The sequence below is a fragment of the Suricata suricatta genome, chromosome 10 (assembly GCF_006229205.1).
Source record: "Suricata suricatta isolate VVHF042 chromosome 10, meerkat_22Aug2017_6uvM2_HiC, whole genome shotgun sequence".
NCBI lineage: Eukaryota > Metazoa > Chordata > Mammalia > Carnivora > Herpestidae > Suricata > Suricata suricatta.
Genome location: NC_043709.1, coordinates 105,926,420 through 105,945,846, shown reverse-complemented (window position 1 = coordinate 105,945,846; position 19,427 = coordinate 105,926,420). Strand labels below are relative to the sequence as shown.

Below are 19,427 nucleotides of genomic sequence, written 5' to 3'. Positions count from 1 at the left end.
CTTAGCTTTTCAGTCCACTGCCCCTTGGACAGCTCTGAGATGGAGACTGATCCTCTGGGCAAAGTCCAAGAACGGATGGAAAAATAAAAAGGGAAATAAAATCCCCTAGGGGAGGGGTCACCTCTCTAGATTTGATATCCTTCTATATTTGTCCTGCTTTTGTTTGCTTTTCAGAGCATTCAGGTTGTTGCTTTTTGTGTGCTGTTCAGAGATTTTAATTGTGATCACTCTAAGAGATAGCTAGTAGAATGTTTACCCCACCAGAGTGGAACTCGAACTTTCCAAAGCTGTAACCTCTCACAGATAGAATTTGCGTCTCCTCCCTGGCATGCCTTAATCAGCCTCCTCAGAATTGAGTGTTATTACCCTAACTTTCATGTCTCCTCCTCAAAGTTTTAAATGATAAATGGTTACCAGGACAGAATACTACAGCACCATCTGGACTACCTTTTGCTAAAAATTATTCTCCCGGAAATATGTTATCACAACATTCCACCATCCACTCCAAGTCACAGAATAATCTAAGGTATTTTTTCTTTTATAGTTTATTATCAAGTTGGTTTCCATATAACACCTAGTGCTCATCCCAACAAGTGGCCTCCTCCATGCCCATTACCCCCTTCCCTCTCTCCCCCTACCCCATCAGCCCTCAGTTTGTTCTCAGTATGCAAGAGTCTCTCATGGTTTTCCTCCCTCACCCTTCCTATTTTTCCCCTTCCCCTTCCCCATGGTCCTCTGTCAAGTTTCTCATGTTCCACTTATGAGTGAAAACATATGGTATCTGTCCTTCTCTGCCTGACTTACTTTACTTAGCATGACACCCTTGAGTTCCAGCCATGTTGCTACGTATGGCCAGATTTCATTCTTTCTCATTGCCATCTGGTATTCCATTGTATAGATAAACTACATCTTCTTGATCCATTCATCAGCTGATGGACATTTAGGCTGTTTCTATGATTTGGCTATTGTTGAAAGTGCTGCTATGAACATTGGGGTACATGTGTCCCCATGCATCAGCACTCCTGTATCCCTTGGGTAAATTCCTAGCAGCGCTATTGCTGAGTCATAGGGGAGTTCTATTGTTAATTTCTCAAGGGATCTCCACACTGTTTTTCTAAAGCGGCTGTATCAGTTTACCACCAGTAGTGTAGGAGGGTGCCCGTTTCTCCACGTCTCCTGATTTGTTCATTTTAGCCACTCTGACCAGCGTGTGGTGGTATCTCAGTGTGGTTTTGATTTGTATTTCCCCGATGATGAGTGATGCTGAGCATCATTTCATGTGTCTGTTGGCCATCTGGATGTCCTCTTTGGAAAAGTGTCAGTTCATGTCTTCTGCCCATTTCTTCACTGGATTATTTGTTTTTAGGGTGTGGAGTTTGATGAGTTCGATCTAAGGTATTTTAGCTCCTGCTTTACATAAATGCTAGTTGTTTAGGTCCACAATCATTGAACTAAAATTCCTCTGGTTGAAATCATCAGTGGAGAGGTTAGTTTAATTGTATGCAGTTAAGTTGCCGTAAATCCCCTTTGCCCATTGACCTTTGGGTTCCTGGCACCTGATTCAGGATTCAATATGGACTCTGTCCTGTGGGCTTCATGCCTTACTTCCTGACAAACTAATTGCTCTTCTCACTATATTGTTACATTCCCGCCTCTTTTTTTGAAGCCCTTTGATATCACTCATGCTGCAGTGACTGTTCTTTCTGTCTCTCTTGCTTGGAAGTCCTTAAGTTTCTGAGGCTTGCTTCTCAGAGGAAATGTCCCCTTTATTCCCAACAGGAGGATTGCCCTAAAGATAGTCCTAAACAGGAGATGCTCAATGTTGACACTTCCAGGTGGTAGAGCCAGTGAAGATTCACAGTTCCTTTGCTATGTGCTTCTCCCCTGCTCGTATTTCCTCACTCTTTGGAGTTTTCCCGCCTTGAGTAAATAATTAATTGCATTACTTCAAGGATAACCAAATATCCATTTTTACTACTTAGATTTCTTTACTACTAAATTATCCTCTGCGGTTCCTAACTACTTCAAAGAGTCCCAACTGAGTTTTAAAATTTTATCTTTTCTCAGGTGGGTCTTATCCTGTATAATAACAGTTACCAGTATGTACTGAGTGCCAGGCATTGAGCTAAGAGCTATGCATATATTATTTTATCCAGTCTTCACTATGACTATGAGGTAAATACTTGTATAGTCCCCACAGAAGAAAAAACTGAAGCCCAGGGGCACCTGGGTGGTTCAGTCGGTTAAGCCTCCGGCTTTGGCTCAGGTCAGATCTCACGTTCGTGGGTTTGAGCCCCACGTCGGGCTCTGTGCTGACAGCTAGCTCAGAGCCTGGAGCCTGCTTTCGGTTCTGTGTCTCCTTCTCTCTCTGCCCCTCCCCCTCTCATGCTCTGTCTCTCTCTGTATCAAAAATAAATAAAACATTAAAAAAAATTAAAAAAACCGAAAACCTGAAGCCCAAAGAGAATTAAGTTACTTTGCCCAAGATCACACAGCTACTAAGTTGTAGAGCTGATTCTAGTTCAAGACCAGAGCCTTATGTAACAGGAGCCCAAGGGTGCAAGAGCACTTAGCTCCAGGAATCCCAAATAGACCAGATTTGGCCACTCACCAATGATGAAATCCAGAGTCAGAGAGACAAATGTAGGTGAAACAAGAAAGGAATTTATTTCAGGGAGGTCAACACCAGGCAGACAGTGAACTAACATCTCAAAGATTCCAAAGTGCCGAAAATACTTCCAGGTTTATGTAAGAGGAATATGGGACACAGGTCGATGGGTGCATGCAGGTAGGCTGTAAAGATCAGGTTGATCATTATCTTGTTTAAAAGATAGGTCAAAATGGAGCTAAAATCCTTGTTCAGATCCCCATTGTCAAAGCATCATTCCATTTCTATGGAAAGAAAAGGGACAGTGGTCATTTCTTCTGTAGCTACTTCCTACTGACCAGGGATGACCTAGGAATTTTGGAATGGAAGGCTTTGACAGGATGGGAGAATTTTGTTTTTTGAGTCTCTCCTGATATACACAATAAGGTATCTCCATGCTGGTATGGCTAGTCTGGGCTCCTGCTTGACAAATACAAAAAGTCAAACAAAAACCAAAAAGACGAAGGACAAGAAGTCTAGCAGTGCTTATAGCAGGGTATATTTCCATTTGGAAAGAATTAAATTTAGTAGACTGCCAAAAGGACCTAAAGCCAGGGCATCTATAGCAATGAAGTGTTTATTTGAATCTTTCATGGTTTCAGACACATTCATCGAGTAACTTGGAATATATATACAACATTCTGTTTTAACGAGAGCACAGGTTTGTCCTTGGGCTGAAGTCAGAATATCGAGGACCATTTGGTTTTGAACGACTACTTTTTGAATTTGTGGTTTTACCATTTAGGAGGGGGACTGTGTGCCGAGTTTGATGAAAGACAGCCACTGTATGCCTGGCTAAACCTCTACTTGTAATTCTACATCAGCAGAAGTGGCTTCAGGGGTGCCTGGGTGGCTCAGTTGGTTAAGCGTCCGACTTCAGCTCAGGTCATGATCTCACGGTTCATGGGTTCGAGCCCTGCATTGGGTTCTATGCTGACAGCTAGTTCAGAGCCTGGAACCTGTCTTCGGATTCTGTGTCTCCCTCTCTCTCTGACCCTCCCCTGCACACAGGCTCACTCACTCTCCTCTCTTTCTCTCTCTCTCTCTCTCTCTCTCTCTCTAAGAATAAATAAAACATGAAAAAATTAAAAGAAGTGGCTTCTGGGACACCTATATATGGCTAAGAGATAAATTAATCAAGAAGCCTCCTTTGCCCAATATCTAGCTTTAACAATATCCCAATTATAAGGACTCACTGGTGAGTGGTAGACATTCCAGGAGATATGGGCATCCACAAATGCATTGTCCAATCCCATCATAAGGAAGGGAATGCCTTATTTCCACAAGCCCCTAGCTAACCACAGGGAGTAGGCTATGAACTACTATGAGGCTATGAGGAGCTATTTTGCCATCCCAGCCACATAGAAATGGTCAGGGTGATAGATGAGTTACACAGTTGTTGGGGAATCCATCTCATTGTCCAGCTGTTGAAATAATCATATGCCACTGGGGATCTTTTTATTATCCCCACAGAATAAAAGCACAAAGATTATCTTCATGAGCTATTGTGGCACTTTCTCTGAAGTTTACCTCTAGTTGTCTAGCTTAGGCAAACAACAAATATTCAAAGACCAGTAGAACTAGAATCTAACATATAGAAAGGTATGTTACTGAAACACAATATTTCTCTCTAAAATCACCTCATCTACATCAAAGATAGCCAAATGAAGACTAATTTGTTTGTAAAACAAGTCCAGTTTTTAAAAATTTTTAAATTTTTATTAAATAAATAAATAAATTAAATTTATTTTAAAAATTTAAATTTTATTCATTGTTGAGAGACAGAGACAGGTCATGAGCGAAGGAGAGAGGGAGAAACAGAATCCGAAGCAGACTCCAGGCTCTGAGCCGTCAGCCCAGAGCCCAACACAGCGCTCAAACTCATGGACTCTGAGACCATGACCTGAGCTGAAGTTGGATGCTTAACCGATTGAGCCACCCAGGCGCCCCAAAACAAGTCCAGTTTTAATAAAATTGACCTAAGTATTTATATAATTACAGCAAGAATAGTGATTGACCATTATAAGTTCTTATGAATCTACTTTGCTGGATCTTCTGGTAAGGAATTTCAGATTGAACTTTTAATAGCCTCTCAAGACCAGAAGCCAAGCCAAATACTTGCCATCAGACTTGCTTGCAATACCTGTAGATTTGAGTGAATTCTTGTAGACTTCTCCCAAATATCCTGAGGTTTCTGCACTTGCCAGGAAGTGACATTCTTTACTCGCCTGGTAAGGCAGCTGGGAACTTTCTAAGCAAGGAATCATGCCAACATTCCCAAGGGGCTTTGTTGGCTCCATTAAAAGTCCACCGTAGTTCCTTAAATCTGTCTGGTTGTATCTGAGTCTATGCATGTCTTCTGTCAAATATGATATTCCAGTCAAAGACTTGGTGTAATATAACCAATGTTTCCAGTAGTGTCTTATTACAAGGAGAACAGATTCTTCTTGAACTTATGCAAGTAATTATAACGGCCATGATAGAAAGAACACTTACCTAGAGTTTTTGAATTCTGGAGGGATCAGGTAGGGAGAAAAGATGAATGTTCCAATTTGTTCACAAAGGAGTATTTTTTATTTCTATAAGTTATAGATACTGTAAGAGAAAAGGTTTACTTAAATCAAGAGCAAACATTAGAGAACTAGCAGTGTTTCAGATAAGAATCATAAAACTATTATCATCTTCCTCAATTCCTTCAGTCCTATGTTACTAATTCTTATTCTGTTTGAATGCAGTTTTTCCGTCAATTCCAGAAATTCTTACCCAGTTTAGTTTTAGGATGTTAAAGATATCAGAAGCCTGTATTTGTCAAAAGTCTTCTCCATGAATTTCCTAGAAGATGAAACACGCATTGCAAAGGTTTCAGAACAATAACTGTAAATGCCAAGAGACTCAAAATTGGACATGGCTAAAAATCTGATCAGAGTTCACTATAATGCAATTGGCAAGGAAATTCCGTTATTTCTGTGACAACAACATTTCAGTAATTAGAAATGTCAAATAATGATCTTATACCAGGACATACTGAAACTTAGGGATTTCATATAATTTCTAGAACAGTTATAGCATCTACCCACATGATATAACCTAAGAAAGTTTATCATCATTTGTTTGACAGTGCTTCCCATCTAACTTAACATACCATGTAACTTAACAGATAAGCCTAATTAAGTCAAAAAGACTTTGGTTAGAATTGGAATCTTGGGAGGTTTCTTAGAAATCTCAGAGTTTTAAAGCACATCCCAAGATAGGATTACAGATCATTATAAGACAATATTGAGGGGCACCTGGGTGGCTCAGTTGGTTAAGCTTACAGCTTCGGTTCAGGTCATGATCTCACGGTTTGTGAGTTCGAGCCCTGCATCGGGCTCTGTGCTGACAGCTCAGAGCCTGGAGCCTGCTTCAGATTCTGTGTTTCTCTCTCTCTCTCTGCCTCTCCCTTGCTCGTGCTCTGTCTCTCTTTCTCGTAAAATAAAATAATAAACATTAAAAAAAATTTTAGGGGCGCCTGGGTGGGTCAGTTGGTTAAGCAGCCAACTTCTGCTCAGGTCACGATCTCATGGTTCGTGGGTTTGAGCCCTACATCAGGCTCTGTGCTGACAGCTCAGAGCCTGGAGGCTGCTTCGGATTCTGTGTCTCCCTCTCTCTCTGACCCTCCCCCTCTCGTGCTCTGTTTCTGCCTCTATAATAAATAAACCATTAAAACAAAATTAAAAAAAATTTTTTTTAAAGATAGTATTGAATTATCTGTTTAACCAAGGTGGCAACAGAAAGGTTATATAGTTGTTAGCAAAACTTAGCTCCTTTAATATTGAGAAGTTTTAACTTTAAGTATTCAAAGACCTTCAAAGACAAAATATAGAGACTTTGGTTTTCTGAGCAGATAAAGAAAGAAAATGGGAGCGCCTGGGTACTCAGTTGGTTAAGCGTCTGACTCTTGGTTTTTGGCTCAGATCATGATCTCATGGTTCATGAGTTTGAGCCCCATGTCCCGCTGACAGCTCAGGGCCTGCTTTGGACTCTCTCTCCCTGCCCCTCCCACCTGATGCTTCTCTCTCTCTCTCTCTCTCTCTCTCAGAATAAATAAACTTAAAGGAAAAATACAACTTCATTTACAGTTTCTTATAAGAACCAACTTACAAATCCAAGAAAACTTTATCTTTTTAACAAGCAGAAAAGCTGAATCTCACTCTTATCCAGGTGCACTTTTAAAACTCATTCAAGTCTTAGTCCTGACATGCATAAAATTCTTCTCCAAAGATTCCCCTTCACAAACTTTCTACACCTTTTTTTTTCATTCAGATTTTGTCCTAAGCCTTTCTCTAAATAACCACTTCCATTGTAGGACAAAATTACTTTCTTTTTCCTCAACAAAAATGTAGTTCTCGTTCCTTGTACCTGTCTTATCAAAAATACATCACATTTTCCTGGCATACAGAGTTGCTGCCCTTCTTTCTAACAGTCTCAATTATCAGAATTCTTAATGCTTGGAAACCTTAATTTCTAGTAAAAGCTAGGTAGTAAGCAAATGTGAACTGTTACATCAGAATTCTTCAGATTGGAAATTTATGACTACATTTCATAATTTCTAGAAATATGTTTTTCCATAATACAATCTTTTAACTAAGCATAACATTCTTTACTAGCAGACTCAAATTTATCTTCATTTTCTCTGTAGTAAGAACCCCAAAGCAGATAAATGTATGTTTAGTAACTGTTTCAGTGCTTCGTCTTATTTGGAAAAGATATCCAATGAATTCAAACCAGTATATCATTTAGCCTAGCAAAACTTCCAAGTTTTAGGTTACCAAAGATTCCGAAAGCTGTATACCTTTTTTTTTTTTTTAATTTAATCTACTTGCTCTTAACAATTACCCATGAAAACTTCATGAGACAGATGAAATTAAACATCATTTTAAGTCCTCTTTTTGCTGACAAATTGCAACAGAGATAATATGAGCTTATTTGACCTTTAGTAAACCCTGGTAGAATAAAACATTTGTATTTAATGCTGATAACGCTAAAGATATGTCTATTTTAATTGAACCGACAACCCTGAATTAGCTTTAATACCAAATATGCTGCCTCTCTGTCCACTAAAAGGCGAATCCATTTGTTCCCCACTGTCAGTTTTACCTGGGGCTCCTGTGGGGAAATCTGAAGTGGGCAGTTCACGTCCAAGGGAGCCCCTGGGCCCCTTGATGCTGATTTGGGAGGTGCTTCTATTTGAACCTCATACGGAGGTAGCTCAACAGCCTGGGGTGCGCTTTGCTTCTCACTAGTGAGGGTGGGAGGAGCAGGAGCCGGGGCTTGGAGGCACCAGGGATGGTATAAGAGCTGCTGCCTGACGGCTGATGCTGCGAGATGAGGGGGAGGTAGAGGCAGACGAGTAAGGGTGCCGCCAGCAAGGCTGGAGGTGAATTTCATGTTCGGACTAACATTGCTTTATCTCTCTGTCTGATCTCTCCTTCCTGGATTCTTAGGTTGCTTTTCAGCCGTCAGCACCATTTGTTCACAGTATGTCCCAATAAACTTCCTTTGGAACAGAAGGAAGACTCTCCATCTTCCTAGGCACAAGTTCAGAAAGAACACAGAAGAAACAAAACTATGACTACATGAAGCCCAGAGTATCTCTGTTAGCAATCATTCTTACCCCAAAGTGGGGGCGGGGATAGTGATTCACTGACTGAATCAAATGGCTTTTAGATAAGCTAAGAGAGCCAAACCAAAACCTCCTTGGAGGCAACTGAATGTGAGGAAGGAATCAAAGAGTCATTCATTGGCCATCTTGCCTCTGAGCTTAACATCTACACATGCTAGGCGGTGTTATGATGAAATCTCGTTTTCTTATTAGTCACAGGTTTGTAATTCAAAGGACACAGTCAGCCAGTATTCTTCCCAGGGAGCTTCGGGAGGGGATACAGTTTGCATTCCCCATCTTGTATGCATACGTACACCAGAACTCCAACAGAGATCTCCCCCGAGTGCAGACCCTTGCTTCCTGTTTACCTCTCATCCATTCCTTTTTCCCATGGTACTTTCACAAATTACAGTAACCCCTGCCATAGCCTGAGTTAATGAGTTATGAAAACCCGAAACAAATGGTTCTGCAGAACCCAGCAGCATGGGAGGGGAGACTTACCAGGAGTCAAAGCTTTGGGAGCCTTCTACTACTAATTTGTTTCTGTTTCACCAAATGTGGTTAACGCAGCTGATGCCAGTTCAGAGAAAGCAAGAAAGTCCTCAAAATGAAACCGATTTTGGCAGCTGCAAATACCCTGTCGTCCCCACCTGGGACATCTGTCACATCCACTAACTCAGGAAAGGGACCAGTGGGCCCTAGTGCACTGCTGTGGCCAACTGCTCTGTACCTGGGAGTCCCAACGGGGCTGCACAAATCAGAAGTACAGCTCCTGGCCTCCCCACCGGAATTGTAGCCCTGGGGCACAGGAGTGTGAGAGCACTCGGCTGCGGGGGTCCCAGACAGACCAGGTTCAGCTACTCACTGTTGACAAAATCCATAGGCAGAAAGACCGGTGGTGGTAAAACCAGAAAATTTATTTCAGTGAGGCCAGCACTGGGAAGACAATGGACTTGTGTCTCAAAGACGGTCTCCAAGGTGCTTAAGATACTCAGGTTTATAGAAGGAAGATGTGGGACACGGGTCAGTGGGTCCATGCAGGTGTGGGCAGTGAAGGTCAGGCTGTCACTGTCATGGGGCCAGCCATGCCGGGTCTTGCTGGCTGGGGTGGTCCTTATTGCCTGAGAGGGGAGTTTGGGTTCCCATCACAGGATGCTTTGCCCTTGAAGCCCTTTGACTGAGTTAAGAGAGAAGCTGGAAAGAACCTAATCAGTTAGAAAGTATAGACTTGAGGTCAAAGTGGAGGTAGTTAAAATCCTCTCTTATTTCTCAACTCACTGTGGAATATCACTTCCAATTTGTAAAATAAGAGCTGTACATCAGTACAGCATTAGCTGGATCTAAATATATGACTTTTTTCTTTTCCTCTTTGATCTAGGGCCCCAACCATTCCTTTTGCTAGCAAATATCTCCATATTTTTTGAAGGTTCAGACCTGAATCTATCAAAAGAGTGCATTGTTTGCATAAATTCTGCTTACCTTCAGGGCCTCAAGCTGGAGGCTTCCTTCTCGGGCCTCCCTGGGTCAGGGCAGCTGGCCGTGCACGCATCGCCCTCATTGTACACGGCATGACTTCTCACCTTCCCCTCTTAACATTTGCCAACTACTTCCAGAGTATCCTGATTTTCCTGGCCCTTTCCCCTCAGATCCGTTCACATGCTCAGTCGCTCTCCCACCACCAGGGAAAGGCTCAGGGCTTGATCTTCCTGGCTACTTGGTCTTCACACTTCAGAGACTGCCTCTCAGGAGTCTTTTGATGGTATAGAAAGAAGCAGTCTACGAAAATTCAGAGGGAGGAGCCCTGCCTCTTCCCTTGGCCTTCAGCCCCTCTTCCAAGGCTTCTCAAACCTTAACACTATTCCATTCATCTGGGGATTTTGCTCAGATGTAGTGTCTGATTGGTAGCCTGAGAGGCAAGGCCAAACATTCTGCATTTCTAGTAAGTTCCCAGATTCTGTTGCATTGGTGTATACCACTGTTATAATGCACTGCACACTAGGAGAAAGTCTTTTTGCTGTGTTAAATCAGTTCAGTTGCCATCACCTGATTTGTTAGCCATTGTGAACTGGTTGCAATTTATTTTGACTTTCTACTTAACATATCAGTTTTGTGCTTTGTCATCCATGTGTTGTAATGATGGTTTTAGTATTTTTTTAAGTTTATTTATTTATTTTGAGAGAGGGAGAGATCATGGGTGGGGCAGAGAGAGACAGAGAAAATCCAAAGCAGGCTCCATGTTGCCCGCGCAGAGCCCGATGTGGAACTGAAACCCATGAACGTGGGTTCCCTTTAGGGGACCTTGAGGGAAACCCACCCCTTTTAGGGGACCACAGGGATCTATTAGGTAGGTAGTGCTGACCAGGGTAATTCCAGATTTACTGGGTTAAGAGTCCCCTTCTGCAAGAGGTGGAAACTAATTAAGTTAGGTATTATGTCTTGGTTTGGTGATGTGGGCTTAGTACAAATGACTCCATTTGGGGCCTGTTGGTTTGTTTCTTTATTTTATTTTATTTTATTTTTTAATATTTACACCCTTTTGATCAGACTCTCAGCTTGACTAGGGGGTGTGATCAAAATTTAAGGCACGAGCCCCACTCCAGCTAACACTCTCAAGTTCTCAGTTTTTGCTCCATCCTGTGTGTGGCAATCACAGGTCATGACATTTTTGCTGAATCTCTGTAGTGTTGATGGGTCATGACTTCAGGTTCACCTTTCTTTTTAGGTTGATTATTATCTTTGTTCCTTTTCTGATGTTTCAGTCTTAGGGAGATCATTTCCTTGTTGGTTAGTGGCTGCAAATATGCATGTAACGCCTTTGAGAGAACACAGCGCACCAGGCTGACTACTGTGATTAAGTAGGATAACTCCCCATGTCTGAAGTGTTCTTTGGAGCCACGTTCCTAAGACCCAAATCAGTCAAAATCAAATAAACTCCAAGAAGATCCTGTTGAAGGGCTCACTGCCTTAAGACCAGTGGCTCATTCACTAACCTTGTATAGTTGACTTTCAGCTTCCCCAGAGGTGTTGTCCATGTGCAGCGGGTGGTATTGGTCACAACACGGACACCTCGTTGTTCAGCTAAAAGATGATTGAGGGCTACCCTATTATCAAGAGCAACCTTGGCTGCGGAGCCTGAGGATTTTTGTCACTTTTGCAGCAGATTCTGCAGTACTTTCAGGAGTTAAGGAGAGATTCCTGATCACGGCCAAAGTAGAGGCTTGGTGAAGGAAGTGAATCCTGAAACATGAAGGCCTCCTGCTAGGTCCTTTCTAACTTGACAGTCTACATTCAGGGGACTTGACCCGTGAGGTGTCTCAGTTTGTGAACAGTTAGGGGCACAGTTAGATAACCTGAGAGGCATTGCCCGGTTCTGCACCAACCATCTTAGGCATTCACAGGCTTAAGGAGAATAATAACCACAGATAAAGATAAATACTTCTGGGGCACAGGCCACTGTTGCTGAGGGGGCACTGTTAATGGATTCACTGGCAGGGATTGTCACAGTTCTGTTCAAGCCAGGGGTCAGTTAGGTTTTCAGGGCACGTGGGAAGTAAATCTCCTAGCCTGAAATAAAGGTGTTCCAAATTCCTTGCAAAGATGGATACTGATGTTGGGGTCTTTCATGATTGGGGGCAGAGCTGACTGAGGTAAGAATGTCGAAATGCAAATTTATTATGATTTGCGTAGATATTTGTGTCTAATTGGGAATCTAGTTACTGTAGAAAGGTAAAAACAGGTACTGGATATTATGGTTGTAAAAGTCAGACTCTGACTTCTAAGGGAGGTCAATTATAGTTCATGTTGGTATGGGGGATAGAAGAAAAATTGGTCACAGAGAGTATTAGAGGATCTCTAGCATCATGGATAGATCAGAGTTTTTGATGACAAAAATCATCAGGCTAAAATGCTGCCCAACCCTTAGCAATGGCCAGAGACATACAGATAATGGTGCTAATTTCCTGTTCAATGCAAAAGTAAAGGAAGGAGAAGGAAAAAAAAAAGTAAGAAAGGAGGGGTTCATGTTTAGTTGAAATATGAAGTCTTGATCTGGCATCTTGGGTGGAAGAAGTCTACAGTGATGTCAACTCCTTTTCTTCGTTGGTTTCATTCAGAAGTCTCCAACATCTGTACAGGATCAGATATTGTATGGAGTCTTCTGTACCTGTGAGATGTATACCCAAGATGCAGTGCTTTCTGTTTTCACAGCAATGTCAATACTCAGGAGCCCTTGGTAAGGTCCCTTCCAGGGGTTGGAGACATGTCTTCCTCTGATGACATTCCCAGAATGCTCAGGCACCAGGCTCCAGACTATGACCAACAGGATTCTTTGCATTGGGATCCAGGAAAGCTTTTTAAACCTATTGATGATAGACTTTTTAGCATGAGACATTAAAGACTTAGAGTAGCTGGTTATATTAGCATGAGTTAACAAGGGATCAACAGAAAATTGTATACCAGTATACACCGGTTTACTGGTGATTATCTCATGTGATGTGAGTTTATGTTTCCCAAAGCTGGTACTCTGAACAGTCAGCAGGACCAAAGGGAGTACCTTAAGCCAAGGGAGTCCAGCAGTTTCAGCAAGTTTAGAAATTTTAAGTTTAAGGATCCTATTAGTTTTCTCAACCCTGCCTGATTGATGAAGATGATAGGGACAGTAATAAAATTCAAAGAAGTTTGCAAAGTTTCTGTTAAGGCTTCTACAAGTAAAATCCACCCAGTGAAATGGATGCCTTGATCACTGGAGACCATGGAATGTATGCCCCATGTGGAGAACATGTTTTCTAACAATTTCTTTGCCACTGTGAAGGCATCAGCCTTGCAGCAAGGGACAGCTCCATCTAAAAAACCTAAAACAGATTGGTACAAAAACAAGAACATATTGGTAACCCCTGCTATGTTGGGTGAAGTCCAGCTGCAGGTGCTCAAAGGGTCCAGAGGGAGGAGGTTTGAGGCCTCTGGGGATAAAAATTGTTTTTCCAGGGTTTCAGACCTGACAGGTCAGTCATTAGTGTTAAACTGTTTTCACAATTTTATAGAAGTCTCCCCACCAATGCCAGTTCATAATTTGAGTCATCCTAGTTGACCATGATGTGGGTAGGAATGCAAAAACTAAAAATGGATTATGCCAGGAAGCAAGGAAGACCAAGTAGCCATCTTGGTTTTCCCATCACCCCAGCTGTTCATTGAATTCATAAATTGTTTGCTCATCTTAATTTCTCTGATACAGAAGCAGACTGTTGCTATGTTACAGGACATTAGGAGGGCAAAAGTCTGGCAATAAGGGGTCATTTTTTGCAGAAGCAAAATGGACCTCAGCCCCATGTGCCACAGCTCTTATAGATTCTGTTGTATTGCCTTTCCATCAAAGTCAGCTAGGGCATTTCTCTGATTCCAGGTTCAGGTTTTTAGCATGGGCCTCAATTTCAATTACAGAAATTAGAGAAGGTAAGAGGATAGCAGTAAGAAGGATTTTTACTTGTCCATTTTTTATTGGAGTCCCAGTGTACATAAGAAGACCACTTTGTTTCCCTAACATCCCAAATCATGGACAACCCCAAAGGTACCACATCATGGCTGTCAGTACACATGTTAACAGTTTGTCCTTTTGCTAAGTGGTGTGCCTGGGTGAGGGCGTGGAGCTTTGTTTGTTGGGCCAATTTAGCTTGTGGGAGGTTTCCCCTCTCATGTAGTTTGTATTAGGTAGTCACAGTGTAGCCAGCCTGGAAGTTCCCTTTTTCGTTTTTTACAGGATGAGCTGTCAACAAACAAATTAGATCAGGATTAGTCAAAGGGGTAGCTTATAAATCAGGACATGTCACAAAATGGGATGTTACTCCCTCACAGTCATCGGGCTCATCCTCGTCAGTTAGGGGTAGTAACGTGGCAGGATTAAGAACATTGCGACATTTAAGATGTAGGTTGGGTTGTGACAGCAGAAGGATCTCACAAGAAGTTAGTCTGCTTGTGAAGAAATAGTCAATTCAGAATTAAGACTTTGAGGGCTTCTTACAACTTAAAAGATTTTGGAGCTATTTACAAACTCCATAGCTTGTAGAGGTTTTCTCCTTAAGGTTAAATCTATGGAGGCTTCTGTTAACTTTGCAACTGTAGCTTTTTTTTTTAAGTTTATTTCTTTATTTCAAGAGAGACAGAGACAGCCCAAGTCGGGGAGGGGCAGAGAAAAGGGAGAGAGAGAGAATCCCAAGCAGGCTCCTAGCTGCCAGCACAGAGTCTGATGTGGGACTCGATCTCATGAAACACACAAAATCATGACCTGAGCAGATACCAAGAGTCAGACACTCAACTGACTGAACCACCCAGACACCTCTGCAGCTGTAGCTTTAAGACAGTTGGCATGAGCACAGGTAACTGAATCAGGTTGGATGCTCTGAGAGGCAGTAGATATGGGTTCACTGCCATGTTCTTGAGGGATTATTCACAGGGCTTGGTTATCTCTTTCAAGCACAAAAAGATGAGAGGTTTTGAACAGTTAGGTAGCCTAGTCTTATTAAAGCCTACTTGTGTTTATTTGCCCAAGAAAGGGTTCAAGGACTGAGAATTCAGTAAGTTCATAGACTGAGGAAGCCAATTGAGGAAAGTCAGAAGACCAGTCTGCAGTAGCCGGCTAGGCCTAGGAATCTGTGCAAGTGGTGCTTAGTTGTGGGCCTAGGACATTGTTATTTAGCTTAGTTCTGTTTCGGAGATAGCTGGATTCCATTAGCACCTAAACTATGGCCTAGGTAATGAAGAGTACCTAGAGATAATTTTAATTTTTCCTTAGAGATTTTATGTCCTTCTTTGGCTGTTGCAGCAAATAAATGGAATCCTTGATGAACACCTGTTTGGTAACTGAGCATCGTAAGAGGTCATCTACATACTGTAGAAGGCTCAGTTTCCCAGGGGGATGATAGAGGACTTAAACCTTGGTGGAACACTTGGGAGAAATAAGAAAGGGCCTCAGGGAACCTGTGGGACATGACTATCCAGGTACGCTATTGATTGGTCCAAATCAAGGCAAACAGAGATTGGCTGTTGGCATCTCCAGCGGTGCTGAAGAAGGTTTGAACATAGGTCCATTGCAGTAAGCCATCTGGAGTCCGGTAGAACTTGTGACAAAAGGTTGTTCAGGTTCAGAGGAGCTAGGAAATGGGGGCTAACTATCTTATTAACAGCTCTCAATTCCTGGACCGTTTGTCATCCCCACCCATCAGCTTTCCAGCCTGGCAGTTACAGGGCCTGGCCCAGGGAATGATTAGCCCCTGAGTAATTAGGTCTGTTGCTGTGAGGTCTTGCATGGCCTCAGGCTTTTGTGGATATTGAGGCAATTTAGGAAGAGGTTTAGTTATGTCTGTCTGAATTTTTATCAACTCTGTACTCTGTTCTCCCAATGTTAATATTAGAAGTAGCCCACAGGTTTTCAGGCACCTCCGATAAGTCAAAGAACTTTACTGGAGTTGTTTCTCTTCTACATGAAGGACAAATTGTAAGGGACCTAAAAGCTCAGTTCAGGCTGGTCAGGAAATTCTAAGGTGAGGTCTCCATTGAAGGCAACAAGTATTAGCACTTTCAGTTTAGAAAGGAGATCTCTACCAAACAGTTTGAGTCATGGTGGCAGGTTGAGATAGAAACTCTCTGAATTTCATTAGATACTCTCACTGTAGAAATTTCTTTTTCACAACTTTTTTTGTTCTATGAGAGCAGGGTTTAAAATGGGGAATGTCGCTCTCATATCTACCCCAATCTGGCAAGGTTTTACGTTGATTTCACTTTTCGTTTCCCCTTGGCTGTTTAAGGGGATTCGTGGTAGCAGTCTACTAGAGGATCGCTCAGAGTCCTGTCAACCCAGGAGAGGCCATTTCGGGGCAGATAGGGAGGCATTTGAATTGATGATGAAGGGTTTGCCTAAGGCTTTCCCCCCCAGTGTCATAGTAGATTAAAAATGAGACCCTGACCCTTGGTCCAGACTCCTCAGAGGGTGCAATGCGGGAGGTAGGCCCAGGTATTAGCTTGTAGCTGGGGTTTTGATTTTGGTCTTGTTTCAAAGTCCTTGTGAGTTAGAGACACGAGTTCAGTCTGATCAGTGGCCTCCCATCCTATTTATTTTTTATCAATCCACTAATCACAGAAGATAATCCATTAACACATATAATATGGCAGCTAGAGCAGGTTGCGTGGCTTCATTTGTTACATGCCGCCTGGAATATCGTAGAAAGAGGCTTGCAGATGGGCCTTAGAGTCTGTCAGATTCAGCTGTGTGCATGTTTGAATCATAGACCAGTCAGTGCAGGCAGCGAACACTCCAAGAATGGCTTTAAAAAGACTGGATGCTGATTTGCAGGGTTTTTGGTCCATAATGGGACAGTGCTGAAGAGGGCAGATATCCTCCTTTGGGTGCACTGTTCTCAAGTCCCTTTTTTGGGCTTCCTCTGGTCTCACCAGAATGTACACAGGCTGATAAAGATCTGGTGGCCTGGGATCATACGCCCGGATCAGGACTCTAAATTCTTAAGAAAACTTTTGGGGTTCCTCCTTGAGTTTAGGAAATTCACAAACTGTGGCCTTAGTTTGATCTGGTTTTTGACCAAAGCTTGTAAGATGCTTCAGGGAGATCTCCTGCAGCCTCGGGTGGTTTTATTTTAAAAGATAATTGTATAATAGTCTCTTCAGAGTAGAAAGCCAGTTCAGATAAGAGTTAGAACATGAGCCCTGAGGTAAAGGAGGGTAGAGGGGAGCAGTAAGAGTTGTCAGACTTGTCTTTTGTTGTAGAGACCTCTATGTCTTTAATTTTTCGGTTTTTAATTTTTCATAGCCTTTTGCTATGAATTTTTCAGTGAAGCTATTTTGGCATCTTGAAGCCTTTTAGAAGTTTCTCCGTACCAATTAAAATAGGTATCCCATTCCGCTTGTTTGATGTGGGAACTTAGCTCCTCAAGCACACTTCTTACGTGAACAGCCTTGTCTAACTGGAATGCTCTCCCATAAGGGCCATTGAAATTCTAGGTTTTCTTTAGTAAATGTTGCCATTTTGGTATCTATCACTTCTGGGACTATAGTTCTTAGACATAAAATAAGCAGGTGTGCTGGGACATGGCACACTCATCTCTTTGTAATTTCAGAATTTCATTTCTTTAGTTAAGCAGTTGGGTCTCCTGGAGCCAAACTAACACCTCAGAGGGATGTGACACTGGATGGCGTGGTGTTCTACAGCGTGCCTCGCTGCGCAGAAATTTTCTTGAGGTTTACAGGCTGACCTAGTGTCAATCTAACCCCAGTCCATGACCAACCTATCCTAACACAAGAGTCTTAGAGTTAGGTGTTGAGGGCTCTAATAGCTATTACGTACAGATTCATGTCCACCAAGTTTTTGACTTTTTGGCTTCTAAGATTCCCACTGGCAATAGCCTTTAACCTACACAAAACAAGCCAGACGAGCATGTGTGCATTAATGCACCAGCAGTAGCCATAGAGTATGATGGCAGACTGGCCCCGCCCCCCCCCAAAAAAAGAAGAGGAGGCATTAGTTGCACACTATCAGCCATTACCAATGTGGAACTGTGGACAGAATCCGCAGACTCCAACGGAAGACTGGACTAAATAAGGGCTAGGGCTGGGGTTTGGGGTGGAACCATCTGCCAGATCAAGCTAACCTGCTCAGGACTGGATCGGAAGCCAATTAGATCAGGAGATTGATGCACAGAGAGCAGAACCGAAGCAGGGGGCACTTACCTACAGTCCTAGGAAACAATAAGAAAGAGAGCTCGGAGGGTTCACAGATACCACACCTGTGTGTCTCATCATCCCCAGTGGTGTCAGAAGTTTCCTTCAGATCCTACCACCCCCAAATAAAATACATTTAAAAAACCAAATTTAGGGAGTAAATTTTTAAGATCTTACTGGCTTTATTCAGTGATTCATGAATTGGGCAGCACCCCATCTAGCAGATAGAACTCCAAAGAGCTGTACAAAATGAAAGACTTGTATGGATTCTTTCCAGCCAGATCACCTTTCTCTGGGCGATGGCAGGGGTCTCTCCGACAGAATGCCTCACTGGTGCCAAGCAAGTAATTCTAGATTGACTGGTTTAAGAATCCATTGGGAGAGGTTGAAATTAATTAGGTTAGGTATTAAGTCTTGGTTTCATGATGTGGGCTTAGCATAAGGGACTCCATTTTGGACCTGGTTGTCTTTTTTTTACAGTGTTAACTGAAAATCCTTACAAGACAAACATGAAATGTTCAAATATGAGTAGACTTCTGTTAATTTTTCAACCACTGTTCCAAACACTTATAAGCTACATTAGATTACTTGGCAGCGTATCATCTAAAAGAGGTAATGAAGCAGAGGGCTCAAATTGTAGACATTTTGGATTGTTCGTGAATTAACTGTTCACTTTTCATGACTGTAGAAGTCATATGCTAAGGAAACAGCACCTTGGCTCCCAAACCATGTGTAGGAAGATGGAAAGAGTAGAGTGTAAGCAGCCTGACCCTCCTCAAGCCTCATTTGTTTTCCCCACTGTTTTCAAAGCCATTGGGAATAATGATATTTGGCTTGAAACTGTTAATGTAAATATTGCTAATGAGGTCTATAGTATTATTTGCTCTATATTCTTTTCGTAATAGTGCATGCTTTTTATCCCTGGACTTTATGTTCAAGAAATTAAAACAGACCAAGTTGTTAACACAGCAAAACTATGACAATTGAGGATTTAGAGCCTTGCTCCCAAGCATTTAATTTTCTCTTCGTTTTGTAAAGGTACTGTTCCAAAGCCACATTTTAGCCATGAAAATAGCTTAGTGACATTTTCTGTTTTCTTCCCTTCTGCATTTAAAAGTGTTTTCCAAAAAAGAATGTGAAAATGAAATGTCAGGAAGTTAGTACATTTTTCTGCATAAATTTTATCTTCAGTGAGACCTTTTTAAAAAGGAAAGTAATGAAGTCAAATAATGCTTCTGTGTTTGTGGGGAAAGGAGTGGAGAGAAAGCTTTGGTGTTTGAAAAGCTACTAACACACTTCACAGCTTCCATCAATAGAAGAGCAAAATTCATCACGTGGATATTCAGACAATTGTGACTTGTTCTGTCTGGTTATGAGGCAGAAGAGGAAACTACTAATAAATCTCTCTATATATTTCAC

The 19,427-nt window shown here is 42.1% G+C and overlaps 1 protein-coding gene and 1 long non-coding RNA gene across 7 annotated transcripts in view; one reads left to right on the top strand and one right to left on the bottom strand.

The window, feature by feature from the left end:
* LOC115303425 overlaps positions 1–19,427 on the bottom strand; it is a 116,842-nt gene that overhangs the window by 5,228 nt on the left and 92,187 nt on the right. For 3 of the 5 annotated variants that reach the window (XR_003914045.1, XR_003914049.1, XR_003914048.1), the window contains 2 exons: positions 5,144–5,242; positions 2,645–2,892 (listed from right to left, as the gene is read on the bottom strand). This is a non-coding gene — a long non-coding RNA (uncharacterized LOC115303425). Of the gene's footprint in view, positions 1–2,644; positions 2,893–5,143; positions 5,243–19,427 lie in introns of those variants that run through there. The other 2 variants (XR_003914047.1, XR_003914050.1) reach the window with 1 other exon arrangement.
* The window catches only part of MPP7 (membrane palmitoylated protein 7), a 298,285-nt gene that overhangs the window by 245,432 nt on the left and 33,426 nt on the right, over positions 1–19,427 (top strand). The window lies entirely within an intron of this gene.